This window comes from Chrysochloris asiatica, unplaced genomic scaffold, assembly GCF_000296735.1.
Source record: "Chrysochloris asiatica unplaced genomic scaffold, ChrAsi1.0 scaffold00096, whole genome shotgun sequence".
NCBI lineage: Eukaryota > Metazoa > Chordata > Mammalia > Afrosoricida > Chrysochloridae > Chrysochloris > Chrysochloris asiatica.
The window spans coordinates 4,972,506-4,986,782 of NW_006408614.1; positions in this window are offsets into that span (position 1 = coordinate 4,972,506).

Here is a 14,277-nt window from a genome sequence, read left to right on the forward strand (position 1 = left end):
GAGCTGGCTTCCGACATGTGGCACTGTAGGTTAAGCAATGGACTGCTGACCACAAAGTTGGTGGTTCAAATCCACCAACTGCTCCTGGGAACCCCCTAAACTAACAAGAGCTGTTGAGGCATTCAGCAACCCACAACAGCCTGGGATCTGAAGTGACTGGGGGAGGGGAGGAAAGCTGGAGCTAAAGCAGAGGGACCTCTACCAGAAGGAAGGAAGGTCCCACCATAAAAGAAACTGAGAACTATGGGGGAGGCAGAGTCTTGGTATGGCACTGTGGGTTAATGCACGGGACCACAAATTTGGACTGCAAGGTAGGTGGTTCAAGTTGCTCCTCAGAAACCCTATATAGGGTGGTTATGAGTCAGAACCCACTGGTTGGCACTGAACAACAACAGTAGGGAGGCAGGAAGGGTGTGACCAGAGACACTTGGACCATCTCTTCTCTTGCCTTTATCTCCTGCTAGTTCTTCCTATTGGCCAAACCCAACCAGTGGTCAGCTCCCTGGAACACATAACAGAAAGTCAGAAGATGGACAGGGAGGAGGGCGGGCAAAGAGAGATGAGCCAGCCCAGTGCATCACAAAGATGTCAGACTAGCTTTTAATTTTTTTTCATGGCAACTCTTTCTAAGTGTATGTTCCATCACAGCGTCCGGGAGTAAATAAAAGATGTTGGGGGTGGGGTGGGAAACATATCTAAACAAGGAATAAAATAGTCAGTGACACAAGGCAGGACAGCCATTCTTAATTACACAGGCTAACGAAAGGGTTAGCCCAAAGTAATTTATATTTGGTTCAGAAAGCCGAATGGTTTTTATAACAGATTTTTGTAATTATGTTTTGCTTGTGTTAATGCGCAGCTCTGATTCCCCAAGTAAATACCACCTGATAGCAAAATAGGAGTGTTCAAAAGTACACTGCACGTAGGCTGGAAGTCAGATGGGGGCTTAGAAATTGGCTATAAAGGCTGCAAAGTTCTGTGAAAGTTTTTGCTCCACTTTCATTGGATTGATGATTTCTCAAATACTACAATAACTGCCCTTGAATTTTGAATTGTGCTCAGCATAAAAAATATCACCTGGGAAATTTGCTAATGTGCAAATTCCTGGGCCCTGTCAGGATGGTTAATCCTGTTGATCTAGGTGGTGCTCCTTGTTGTTAAGTGCCATTGAGTCGTTTCAGACTCACAGAGACTCTATATAGGGTTTCCAAGGAGAGGTTAGTGGGTTTGAACCACTGACTTCGTGATTAGAATTGAGGACTTACTTTATAGAAACCAAAGCAGTAGCCACAGGTGGTGCCTAGAAATCAGAATTCCAACAAGCACCCCAGACAATTCTGCAGCTAGTGGTCAGGACATTGTAGTTAGAGAAACACCATCGAAGTCTGAACATACAACCTATATCCCAAGGAAGCAATGCGGTGTCATAAAGCAGAGAGGATTTGGAATCAGAGTCGGGTTCAAATGCCAACCTTGCCAACAGTTAAGGCAGGTGACCCTTTCAACTTTTTGTTGGTAAGAAGATAACAAATGTTCTTTGGGCTATTGGGGATGTTGGAGCTGAAAATGAAAAGTGAAAAATCACAGCTCGGAAGTTCTCTTGGTGGAGTGTGGTGGCGCTGGAAGATAAGCACTGGACTGTGAATCACAGGGTTGGCGGTTCGAACCCACCAGCTGTTCTGTAGAAGAAAGATGAGGGTTTCTGCTCCCACAAAGGTTTACAGCCTTAGGAACCCTATACAGAGTTGCAGTGAGTCAGAGCCGACTCGACTCAAAGGCACTTAACATTAACAGCAAAGACTCCTGGGTGGTACAAACAGTTTGTGTTTGACTACAAACCCAAAAATTGGTGATGCAGACCCCCTCAGCAGCGCTACAGAAGACAGGTCTGGGAATCTAGTTTCATAGAGATGACAGCCTAGAAAACTCGGGTCAGAGTAGATTCTGTGGCAAAGGGCACAGTGTTTTCTATCTTTTGTATTGTAGCTACAGTGGAGCCCTGGTGGATAAGCACTGAACTAACTGCTAGTTAGTTGGCCATTCAAAACCACCAGTAGCTCTGCAGGACACAGATGAGATCAGCTCCCATAAAGATTTAGGCAAATCTGCTGCACAAGACCTCTTTAAAGTGTTCAAGAGCGAAGATGTTTGAGGACTAAGGTGCGCCTGATCCAAGCCATGGTATTTTCAATAACCTCATATGCATGCGAAAGTTGGACAGTGAATAAGAACACCGTAGAAGAACTGATGCATTTGAGTTGTGGTGCTAGAGGAGAACATTAAAGGTACTATGGGCTAATCAGTCAGGTCGTGGTTTAAACCCACAAGTTGCTCGAAGGGAGAAAGATGAGGCTTTCTGCTCCTGTAAAGATTTACAGGCTCAGAAACCTTATGCAAGGTTGCTGTCAGTCGGAACCGACTCCACGGCACACCACCACCACCACTGTGGGCTGCCAGAGGAACAAACAAATCTGTGTTAGAGGAAGTATAATCAGAAAGCTCCTTAGAAGCCAAGATGGTCAGACTTCGTCTCTCATACTTCAGACATATTATCCAGCAGGGCTAGTCCCCAGAGAAGGACACCATACTTGGTAAACTGGAGGGTCAACGAAAAAAAGGGAGACTCCAACGAGATGGATTAGCACAGTGGCAGCAGCAATGGGCTCAGTGTAGCGGCGATTGTGAGAATGACGCAGGACCAGGTGGAATTGCGTTCTGTCAGATGTAGGGTTGCTATGGTTCAGAACCAACTTGACGGCAGCTAACACCTAGCAACAACAAATGAGTTGGAATCAACTTGACGGCAGTGGGTTTTTGGTTTTATTATACCTAGAAGCTTCTAGGCACAATCACAGGTGACTGTTCTCTGGGGGTCCTAACTCAACAATGAGGGAGGACTAGCGCTTGCACAATGGTGGCCTGGTCTACACACAGCATTAGAAGGGTTCAAACCTACCAGTCACTCCTCAGAAACCCTATACAGGGTCGCTGTGAGTCAGAACCAACTCCATGGTATTTAACAAGAACGATGGTCATTATGTATAGGGTTTCTGAGGAGCGGCTGGTAGGTTTGAACCGTTGACTTGTGGTTGGCAACCAAACTCCTAACCCACAGCACAAAGAGCGTTCCTTATGAGAACGCGTACAACTGCCCCATAGGGTTGCCAAGGTTATAAATCTTGTTTCAGACTGCCACATCTTTCTCCCATGGAGCAGATGGTGGCTTTGATGCACCCTTTTGGTTAGCAATCAAGCACTTAACCATTGCACCCCCAAATCTACCAACCCAATGAGCAAACCCAACCCATTGCTGCCAAGTCAACTTTGACTCATAGCAACTGAACAGTACAGTATAGGGCCAACACCTGTCTCTCCTGAGGATCAGTGGGTGGGTTTGAACAGCCAACCTCTTGGTTGACAGTCAAATGCTTAACCACTGCACCACCAGGGCTCCTTCATCTGATGTAAGAATGTGTGAAAGTATTTGACTTGAGGAATATTATGCTCTGGTAGTGTAGTGGTTACGAATCGGGCTGCGAACCGCAAGGTCAGCAGTTCGAAACTACCAGCTGCTCCGAGGGAGAAAGATGAGGCTTTCTGCTCCCGTAAAGATTTACAGCCTCGGAAACCCTGTTCAGGGTTGCTGTGGGTCGGAACCGACTCGATGGTACTTAACAACAAAAACAACAATTACTAATCCTAAGTGACATATATAATAAGGTGCTAATTTTGTTTTTTTGGTAAATGAATATATGAACACTGCTTGTTAGGGAAATAAACATTAACAGCAAGCTATTTCAAGCAAGCCAAAACATGCATTTAAAGACTTCGGTATGAAATCTACAGCAGCCTGTTAGTGACTATGCCCATGTAGAAAATGCAGATTCCTGGGCCCACCCACAAAGAGACTGATTCCCTCCCTTTAATATGCAGCGAGGGGCCACTGGAACTTGGGAATATATATTTTAACCAAGCTTCACAGGCAAGGCTGATATAACTAGTTGGAAATTTTTTAATAAAGTTAGGCACTTGGTATCCGATTTTCCTTTGTTGAAGTTGAGCAATGACCAGATGGTTCTCTTTCTCCCATACCCGCCCATTCCCTCACCTGTGAGCCCACCTCACTCCAGCATCCTTTTCAGCATTGACCCAGAGGCAAGTGTACATCCTGGCCTAAGCAATGTTCTTCCAGCCTTTGAATTTCTCTAGGTCCCCAAGATGGAAATCCACTTGGCTACAGCTGGTTTGTGATGTTGGTCACATAACAATCTAATAGCTGGCAAAGTGAATTCACCCCAAATCCAGTAGGCGGGTGATTGAAGGAAGCCCTTTGGACCCAATGAAAATGCCCAGTCACATTCATTCTCACTACTCTGTAAAACCAAAACCAAGACGCATGCTGCCCCCATGTGTGTCAGAGTAGAAATGTACTCCCAAGAGTGTCCAGTGGCTGATATTTCAGAAGCAGATGTGACTTTTCTTTCAAGGTCCATCTAGGTGAACTTGGACCTCCAGCTTTTCAGTTAGCAGCCAAGTGTGATAACTGTTTGCACCACCCACAGACTCCCACTACTCTGTTGTTAAGTTGTTAAGTGCCGTTGAGTGGGTCCCGACTCATAGTAACCCTGTATAGGGTTTCAAGAGGCTTTCTGCTCCCATACAGATTTACAGCCTCAGAAACCCTATGCAGGGTCTGAGTCAGAACTCACTCCATGGCACATAACCACCACCACCACCATAGGATTTCCAAAGAGCGGCTAGTGAGTTTGAACCGCCAACCTTGTAGTTCAAACCAACCTTTTAGTCCAGGGCTTTAGCCCACAGCGCCACACCAGGACTTCTTCGTAAGGTGGTCTTATTCATATTTCCTAGAGGATGAAACTGAGGACCAGGGAGGGTGGCCCTCTGGGCCAAGGTCATACAAGAAAGGAGGTGAATGAAGTATCCAAACCATGTCCTATCTTCAAAGTGGGTCTTTCCAAATCCTTGTCACAATTTTGTTGATATTGTTGAGGTTGTACAAAGGTGGGTTAAGCATTTAAAAAAACATTAAAAACATTTTTTTTAATCAACTAATTGCCTCTCATAATTAATTTTCTGTACAGAAGGAGATTACTTCCGTATCCCTGGGACAGCAGTTACATAAGATAAAATTAACATGCTCACATGATGCCTCAGCATTTGTTTTCAGACATTTGACAATGCTCCCATCTTCTGGTTGGGGATGAAAGTACAAAAGGAAGTTGGAGCCCTGCTAAACTGTAGTTCTCACACCCTCTGTTGGTGGCCCAAAGACACCTTCATTTTCTTGGAGCTGGATCCGGATCATTGCAGGAACGTGATCAGCACCAAATGAACTCTAGAATGTTCAAGACAGATTTCTGTAATTCTGGACTCTGAAACTCATCAGAAGACCTGATGCGGATAGGAAATTGTTCTTAATTTTAATTAAAGATCGAAAGTTCTATGTGAGCATATACCCTTCCGAACCTTTTGGGGAGAAATGGAGGAATGTGGTTGTTTTTTTGAAAAGTCTGCAAGGTGGGAAGATCTATGGCAGCCACTTCCAGTTTCATAGAGACCTCGGGTAGAACTGTGCACAAAAGGCTGTGGATGGTTGTTATGTGTTGTGGTGTTGGTTCTGACTCATAGTGACCTTGTGGTTTCCGACGAACAGCTGGTAGATTTGAACTGCTGACTTTGTGGTTCACAATCCAGTGTTTATCCCACAGAGTCACTGGTGGTGGTGGTGGTGGTTGTGTACTGTTGAGTCGGTTCCGACTCTTAGCGACCCAGTACAGGATTTCCAAAGCTGTACATTTTTATAGGATCAGAAAGTCTCATCTTTCTCCTGTGGAGTGGCTTCTAGATTCAAACTCGTAACCACTACCAGGGCTCCCTCCATTACCATTAATAGATATAAAAACTAATAAGTCATATATTGTTGTTAAGTGCCATCAGTTGGTTCCAACTCATAGTGACCCTGTACAGGGTTTCTGAGGAGCCATTCTATCCTGGTTGGCCCCACACTTTCAAAAGAACAAGTGCTGGGTGGGTCCTGGTCACTGGAAAGATCTGTTACCCACATAAACTCTGACAAAATTGAGAGTGGTCACAGATTGCTAAGAAACCTTAGCTGGCAGGTGGTGCTGTGGACTGAATTGTGTTTCCCCAAAACGTGTGTCGGAACCTTAACCCCTATAACTGTGAATGCATTCCATTGTGGAATAAGGTTTTCTTGATGAAGCCCCAACCCTTGTAAATCTGGTCACTTCTGAGCTATGAAGAGAGCAGACTGGACAGAGAGACAGACAAACTCACATCGGAAGGATTGATGCCTGTGGAAATCGCTCAGGAAGCCTGAAACTCAGGGAGACACAAGCTAGGCAAGGGTCTCCTCCAAAGCTGACGGAGAGAGAGCCTTCCCCTAACACCATGGCCTGAATTCAGACTCCTAGCCTCCTGATGCATGAGGACATAAATGTTCTTTAAAGGTACGCCCTTGTGGTATCTTTTATAGCTGGAGAGCTAAGATGCAGTCCTGGGGTAGCACTGTGGGATGATGCGCTGGACCACAAGGTCTACAGTTCAAACTCATCAGCTGCTCCTTGGAAGTTCTATATAGGGTTGCTATGAGTTGGAATCACCTTGACGGCACTTAATAAGAACCACAACAGAAAACTGAGATTGGTGGGTTCAGAGGTTCAGAACGTCCCTGTGGGAAACAAGAGGCTGGGAACCAAAAGCTGGAGGCAAAGCCCAGGACGGGGGACCACCACACAGAGTAGCCACGCCTGGAACCCCATCTCTGCAGGACAAGGTGTCCCTGAGTGGCTCCTGCTCATGTGGGGCAGTTGGGGACACTTGATGGGGCAGCAAACAGGACCAACCTCCTAAATGCAAAGTGCTGGCCTTCAGATTTGCAGGTGACCTTGAACAAATTACTGCTTCAATGCTGTTGTCGTTGCTGCTGTTATAAGCACATAACTTTTCATCTTATAAGACATAAAAGGAGACAGAAGTAAGTAGAAAGAGAGAAACCTACTACCACCAAGAAAGAAGAGGCAGGAATAGAGTGCTGTTTGGATGTAGGTTCCTGTGCTGGGAACCTCCTAGACCCAGGGAAAGATTGATGCAAAGACATCGCCAAGGAATGCTGGGTCTAAAGATGCTAAAAGGAGACAAAGACCTTCCTCCTAAACTATGAGCCAACAGAGAGCCTCCTTCCCTCAGAGCTGATGCGTTGAATTCAGACTTTTGGCCTCCTAAACTGTGAGACAATAAATTTCTATTCATCAAAGCCACCCCCTTTGTGGTTATTTCTATTAAAGCATCACCGGATAACCTCAGAAAGCAGCCAAGGTCTTAAAAGTCACACCACCAGGGTTTCTTGTTTCAGGTTTAAACCCTTGTCAAGACAAAATGTCAACCTGATACTTCAACAAAGAGCCACATCTCATGACATACACATTTATTCATTTGATCAGAAACCTCCCCTGTGGTTATTCTCTTTCAGACCCTAAATCCATTGCTGTCAAGTTGATTCCCACTCACAGTGATGCTGAGAGTACAGGAATGTTGTTGTTAAGTGCCGTCGAGTCGAACCTCCCCTGTGGTTATTCTCTTTCAGACCCTAAATCCATTGCTGTCAAGTTGATTCCCACTCACAGTGATGTGAGAGTACAGGAATGTTGTTGTTAAGTGCCGTCGAGTCGGTTCCGACCCATAGCGACCCTGTACAGGGTTTCCGAGGGTGTAAATCTTTACGGGAGTAGAAAGCCTCATCTTTCTCCCGCGGAGCAGCTGGTAGTTTCGAACCGCTGACATTAAGGTTCGCAGCCCAATTCGTAACCACTACGCTACCAGAGCTCCTGAGAGTACAGGAATACTGCAGAGCTATTCAGATCTCCGGACTCATTTGAAAAGTGCTTTTCGAAATGGTGTCCATTTAGGGAAGAAAGTGAAAATAGTTGTAACATACGGCAACATTATTTTCTCATATTCTAATTTTATTCACTTGAGTTACACTTCTTAAAATTTTTTCTATGGCTCCCTCAACAATAGATACTATTGCTTACAACAGAGCTTACACTGGTCAGGGGTTCATGACATCTCAGATCCAGAAACTTATCTGGAGAAAATGGCTTATTAGTTGATGCAAACAACTAATGAGCAATAGGGTTGATCTTCGCCCTTTTGCTGTGAAATTAGAGTAGAAACCCTGAACTCAATGGCCAGGTGCAAATTGGGCAATGAATAAAAAGATGGTACAAGAATTGATGCATTTGAATTCTGGTGTTGGCAAAGTGTATTGAAAGTACCATGGACTGCCCGAAGAACAAACAAATCTGTCTTGGAAGAAGTGCAGCCAGGATGCTCCTTAGAAGCCAGCATGGTGAGACTTCATCTCACATACTTCAGACATGTTATCAGGAGGGACCAGTCCCTGGAGAAAGACATTATGCTTGGTCAAGTACAAGGTCAGTGAAAAAGACCCCCAATGAGATGGACTGACGCAGTGGCAGCAGGGATGGGCTCAAACATAAAACGATTGTGAGGATGGTACAGGAGCAGGCAGTGCTTTGGTCTGTTGTGCATAAGGTCAGTATGAGTTGGAACCGACTGGATGGCACCTAATACCAAGTGGCCATATACAGTGACATACTTGTCCACTCAGCTCTCCTGCTATATTAGTATTCTCGTGAGGCAAATGAAAGAAGCTTACTGAAAGCCGCTTTAGTTAGACGAGGAGATGTATGGGCTCAAGTAACTAGACTGGGAGAACAGAGCAGCTGGTACCAAGGACTCCAACGCCACCAGGACTGTTGACCTCACGCCCGCTGCTTCCTGTGTGACGGCTCCACTTACTTCAGACTGTTTAATGAGGCAGCGTGGATGGCCGGTAACAGACCCACAGTCATATCCTCAGACTTCCTAACCAAAACGGAATGCGGCCTCTCTCTCCCAGACCCAGTTTTTAAAATTCCAGTGGAGGACTGTGAATGGCAAGGGTCCCTATGCTCACCCCCTGGACCACCATGCCACACAAAGGAGTGAAGAAATACCATGAATGTAGCCAGGGGGTCAGAATCTGTTACCAAAGATTGGGGGAAGGGCACTAGGCAGTCCAAACCCACGTGCTCTATGAGTCCCTTCCCCTCGGTCCAAATGGACCAAGGAAGTTTCCGGGAAAACGCAAGCCTTTGTCACATTGATGGATATCTGTTACTAGCGCTGCTGTAAGAGAAAGATCAAAAGTGGATGGCTTGACCCAACAGAAATTTATTTTCTCACAGTTCAAAAGTTTGGCAGTCTGAATTCGAGGTGCTGCCTCGAGGGGAAGGTTTTCCTTGTCTCTTCCGGGCTTCCGTTCCTCAGTTCCTTGGTGATCTGTATGTGACTTGGCACCTGTCTTCCTCATCTCTGCTTCCTCATTTGAGCTTGCTGAATCCTTCAGAAGCTTCCTTCTTTTAGCTTTCTTTAGATCTCAACAGAGATTGATTTTTAAAACTCCCACAGGACTCCTGCCTCATCACCATTGTAAGCCCACCCATCCCTGTGTTACCTTGAATTTACTTGTTATGGCTTTTCTATCCAAAGTCACCAAATCATTGGGTTATTGTTGTTGTTAAGTGCCATCGAGGGGAGGGGGGCAAGCAAATAGGTTGTACAGGACTTGAACGCTGGGATTGGTTAGTTTTGCCATTCCACTAGGGTTAGAAGACATCTGAAAGGCAGAAAGAGGCGACCCCAGTACTATCAAGAAAGAAGAGGCCAGTGCTGAGTGTGAGATCCCTACCTGGAGACTGTGGCGGCAGAGGTGGTGGCCTGGAGAAACCGAGCAGCCGTAGGCTTCTCAGCCGATAGACCAGGTAAAGCTGAGTGCCTATGGGCAGGAGGCTGGCTTACAGAACGAGCTCATTCAGCAATTACAGACTAGCTAAAGGAGCTTTGTAAGGAGCTCTGGTAGCGTAGTGGTTACGAATCGGGCTGCGAACCGCAAGGTCAGCAGTTCAAAACTACCAGCTGCTCCGTGGGAGAAAAATGAGGCGTTCTGCTCCCGTAAAGATTAACGGCCTCGGAAACCCTGTGTAGGGTCACTATGAGTCGGAACCGACTCCACGGCACACAACAACAACAAAGGAGCTTTGTAACCATTGCCCAAGCAGGACAGAGACTGAGGCCACAGGGCTGAGAGGCTGAAGACCAGAGTGTGGCATGCCTGCATTACAGGCAGAGAAAACGTGTTCCTGACTGGTTCCTGACTGGACAGCTGTTGCCTCCTGAGTTGTTTCTGAGCCTAAATAGTGCCCTGTTCATGGTCCTAAAACTCCCCCACAATCCTGAGTATTGTCTGTGTGGCCATTACAACTGATTATCAAGCCCTGGTGTGAAGCAGAGAGGCCCTGGGAGGGATGGTCAGAGTCAGAAGAGGGGAACGAAGGTTGAAGAGTGGAGGCACGTCTGACCTCTGTCTCTTAGGAATTGGCCTTGGGCTGACTTTGAGTCTGATTTTCCTGTCCCCTTGTGAAACCAGAGGAAGTCAGACCTGGCCTCCACTTTGTTTTCACAGTTCCCAAATGGGATTATAAACAAAGGTATGGGTGGTTATGTGCCTTGGAGTCAGTTCCGACAGGGTTTCTGAGGTGGTAAATCTTTACAGGAGCAGAAAACCTCAGATTTCCAACACATGTTGGGGCTGGAGGGGAGGCGGGCAGTGAAATCCATACCAATGGGTGAAGCCTGGCATCAATTCGTCCATCACAGGCCTTGTCCAGGAATTTAGAGCTGGGCCTGTCTGTCTGGTCACTTTCAGTGAGCAGCTGTTAGGAGAGCCATTTATCCCCCCGTGAAGACTGGAGGCCAAGGAAGCAGAAGGAACTGAGTCGAAAGATAAGAGGAAGAGAAGGCAGCAATTCACCCATTCCCAAACACCCGCCTTTTGTACCGTGGTAGCTTGTGTTGCATCTCCTCCGTCCAGTTGTGGGGACCACACACAGTCCCCAAAGACTCTGAAGCATAAAAGAGTCAAGCCTCCCCTTCAAGGACAACCAGCTGTCTGAACACAGGACTAATTGGACTGATTTGGGTCCCTCAGCTTCTGAGACCGACTTCTGCACAACAGATTTGGGACTTGCCAGCCTCCATAGTTGTATGAGTCATTTCTTTGACAGTTATGAGTTCTGTGAGATGGGGCAGAAATGTTGCAGAACCCAGAGGCCCGAGGGAGGGAGGAGTGGGGATGGATATCAAGGACAACGGGGCGATAGGACATATTGGAAAAGTCAGACATTTGGGATATTTTTAACCTCCACTTTATTGGGACCATAGCTTTATGCTGATCTTTTGTAAAAAAAAAAAATATATATTCATGCATTAGTGATTACCAGAGGTGAGAGGGAAAGGAAAAGAAGGAGACACTGTCTTGGGGACACCAAGTTGCTTTTCATGGTGACGAAATAATTTGGAAATGAATAGTGATTGCTGCACAACATGATGAATGTAATAAATGTCGCAGAATTGAACACATAAAAAAATAATGCATTGGCAATTTTTTTTTTTACTACCGCAACAAAGTAATTTAAGAAAAAAAAAAAAATTCTCCATTTAAGGTTGTACCGAGTTCCCAGGGCTGGAGCGTAACTCAAGGGTGCCACCGCCTGTGATGTAGACAGTAGTGACCTAAGTGAGGTGCCTGCGAGGGGTCAATCCCACTGGCGGCCCATGGAAACGGTGTGGTGTTGGAACTGGCCCGTCTGCATTTCTTTTTTTTTTAGAAATGAATTTTTAATTTTTATTATTTAGTTTTTATTTCATAATCGTAAACATAACCCTGTAATCCAGCTAGACTTCGAGGAGAATAAGGAAAATGCAGACCCCAAAGAACTGGAGTGTGATTAAAGAATGCTGCAAGCACACTGGGGGTAGAAGGGTGGTCCCCGAGCTACGTGAGGGATGGGACCGTGGTTAAGATAAAACATGAAACACAGCTCAGACTCAGAGTTGCCAGGGGTCAGCAATGGGGATCTTCTTGGTGGTCCTGCCATTCCTGGCCCCCAAATACGCCATAGCTTTCACACTATTCATGCTTCCTTTCACCTTGCCAAAGCCCTCGTTTGCCACCCAACCATTCTGTCTTAGCAGTGCAGACAGAAAATTGGACACCATTTGTATTGGGTCCAGCATTTGCCCTGGACAAGATACCAGGACCTGTACACTTCAGGATGAAGTGCTCATCATCAAATTTCTCCCCACAGATGGACTTGCCACCAATCCCATTGTGGCATGTGAAGTCATCACCCTGGCACATAAACCCAGGAACAATCCTGTGAAAGCAAGAACCTTTATAACCAAATCCTTTTCCTCCAGTATGCAGAACATGAAAATTTTGTGCCGTCTTTGGAATTTTACCTGTAAACAGCTTGAAGCAGAAGCAGCCCAGGGCTTCGCCATTGACGATAAGTCAAAACACACTGTGGGATTGACCATCCTGAACCCGACAGTACCAGATTCAACGCGTCTGCAAAGCTTGTGTCTCATTTCTTAAAGTTCTAAAAAGCAAAGATGTTCCTTTGATAACTACGGTGCACCTGGCCTAAGGTAGAGTCTTTTCAATCTCCTCATGTGTATGTGAAAGTTGGACAATGAGAAGAGAAGACAGCAGAACTGATGTGTTCAAACTGTAGTGTTGGCAAAGAATATTCAAAATATCATGGACAGTCAGAAGAACAAACAAATCAGTCTTAGAAGAGATACGACCGGAATAGTCTTTAGAATTGAGGAAGGCAAGACTTTCTTTACTTTGGGCGTGCCATCAGAAAAGGTCAATGACCAGAAATGAACATGTTTGGTAAAGTGGAGAGTCACTGAAAATGAGGAAAGCCCTCACTGGGATGGACAGACAGTTCAAATATGCCAGCGATTGTGAAGACGGTGCCTGTCCGGACAACATTTTCTTCTGTTGTAGATTAATGCACCAGGAGCCCAAACTGCCTGAGGGACAACTAACAACCGCAACAGACTTTTCACAAAGAAAGTTCTTTAATAAGTGAGCTCTCACCCACTCTCCTATGACCAAATTTGGGCTGCTTAACACAGAGCTGTGGAGTCCTGGTGTGGTGATGAGGATAAGCACTGAACTGCTAACTTCAAGGTCTGCAGTTTAAACTGACCAGCCACTCTGCAGGAGAAAAATGAGAGGTTTTTTCATTCTGTCAAGATCTACAGCCTTGAAAACCCTACACAGGGTCGCTGGGTCTCTGGGAGTTGGAACCAATTCAAAGCCAGTGAACTTGAACTTTGACTTTATGACATATTGTTGTAAGAATATTGTTGTTGTTAAATGCCGTCAAGTCAATTCCAACCCATAACGATCATATAGAGGGTTTCTGAGAAGCAGCTGATGAGTTTGAACCGCCGACCTTGCAGTTCAAACAGCTTTGCAGTCTGATGCATTAATCCACAGCGCCACACCAGGACTTGTAAGAACCTTGGGATACTTTATATCTCCCTTAATCCTTCATGTTGTTGTTAAGTACCATGGAGTCGGTTCTGACTCATAGTGACCCTGCACAGGGTTTCCGAGGCTGCAAATCTTTAAGGGCGCAGAAAGCCTCATCTTTCTCCCGTGGAACAGCTGGTAGTTTCGAACTGCACACTCATTATTAACAAGTGCTTCCTTTAAGATCCTCAATCTGTCACCAGAATATTCACACAGCCGTGCTTCCTGCTTCTTTTAATTCTCCATCCCCAGACCAATCCTCCTTCTCAAGATCAACAACACTCCAGTCACCTCCCTGTCACCAGGCTGCCCTCCTTGCGGTCCAATTAGAATTTATTACAGATCATTTTCTAGAATTCAGTTTGCCAGTCAGAAAAAGGAGCCCTGGTGTCACAGTGGGTTAAACATGGGACTGCTACACACAAGGTCAGCAGTTCAAATCCACCAGCCGCTTGGAAGGAGAACGGTGAGACTGTTTGTTCTTGTGACGATTTAGTCTCGGCGACCCTAAGAGACAGTTCTGCTCTGTCCTATAGTTTTGCTATGAATTGGAATTGATTCGGTGACACTGGATTTCATTTGTGGTTTGATTAGTCAAGGAGTCTCTGGTGATACAAATGAGGCAGCTAACTAGAAAGTTGGAGGTTCGAGTTTACCCAGAGGTGTCTTACAAGAACAGTCTGGTGATCTGAAAACTCTATCAGGGAATGTCCTGTGGAGCATGGTACTGTAACACACAAATAATCCACTTGCTGGGAACTGGTTGGTACTAACAA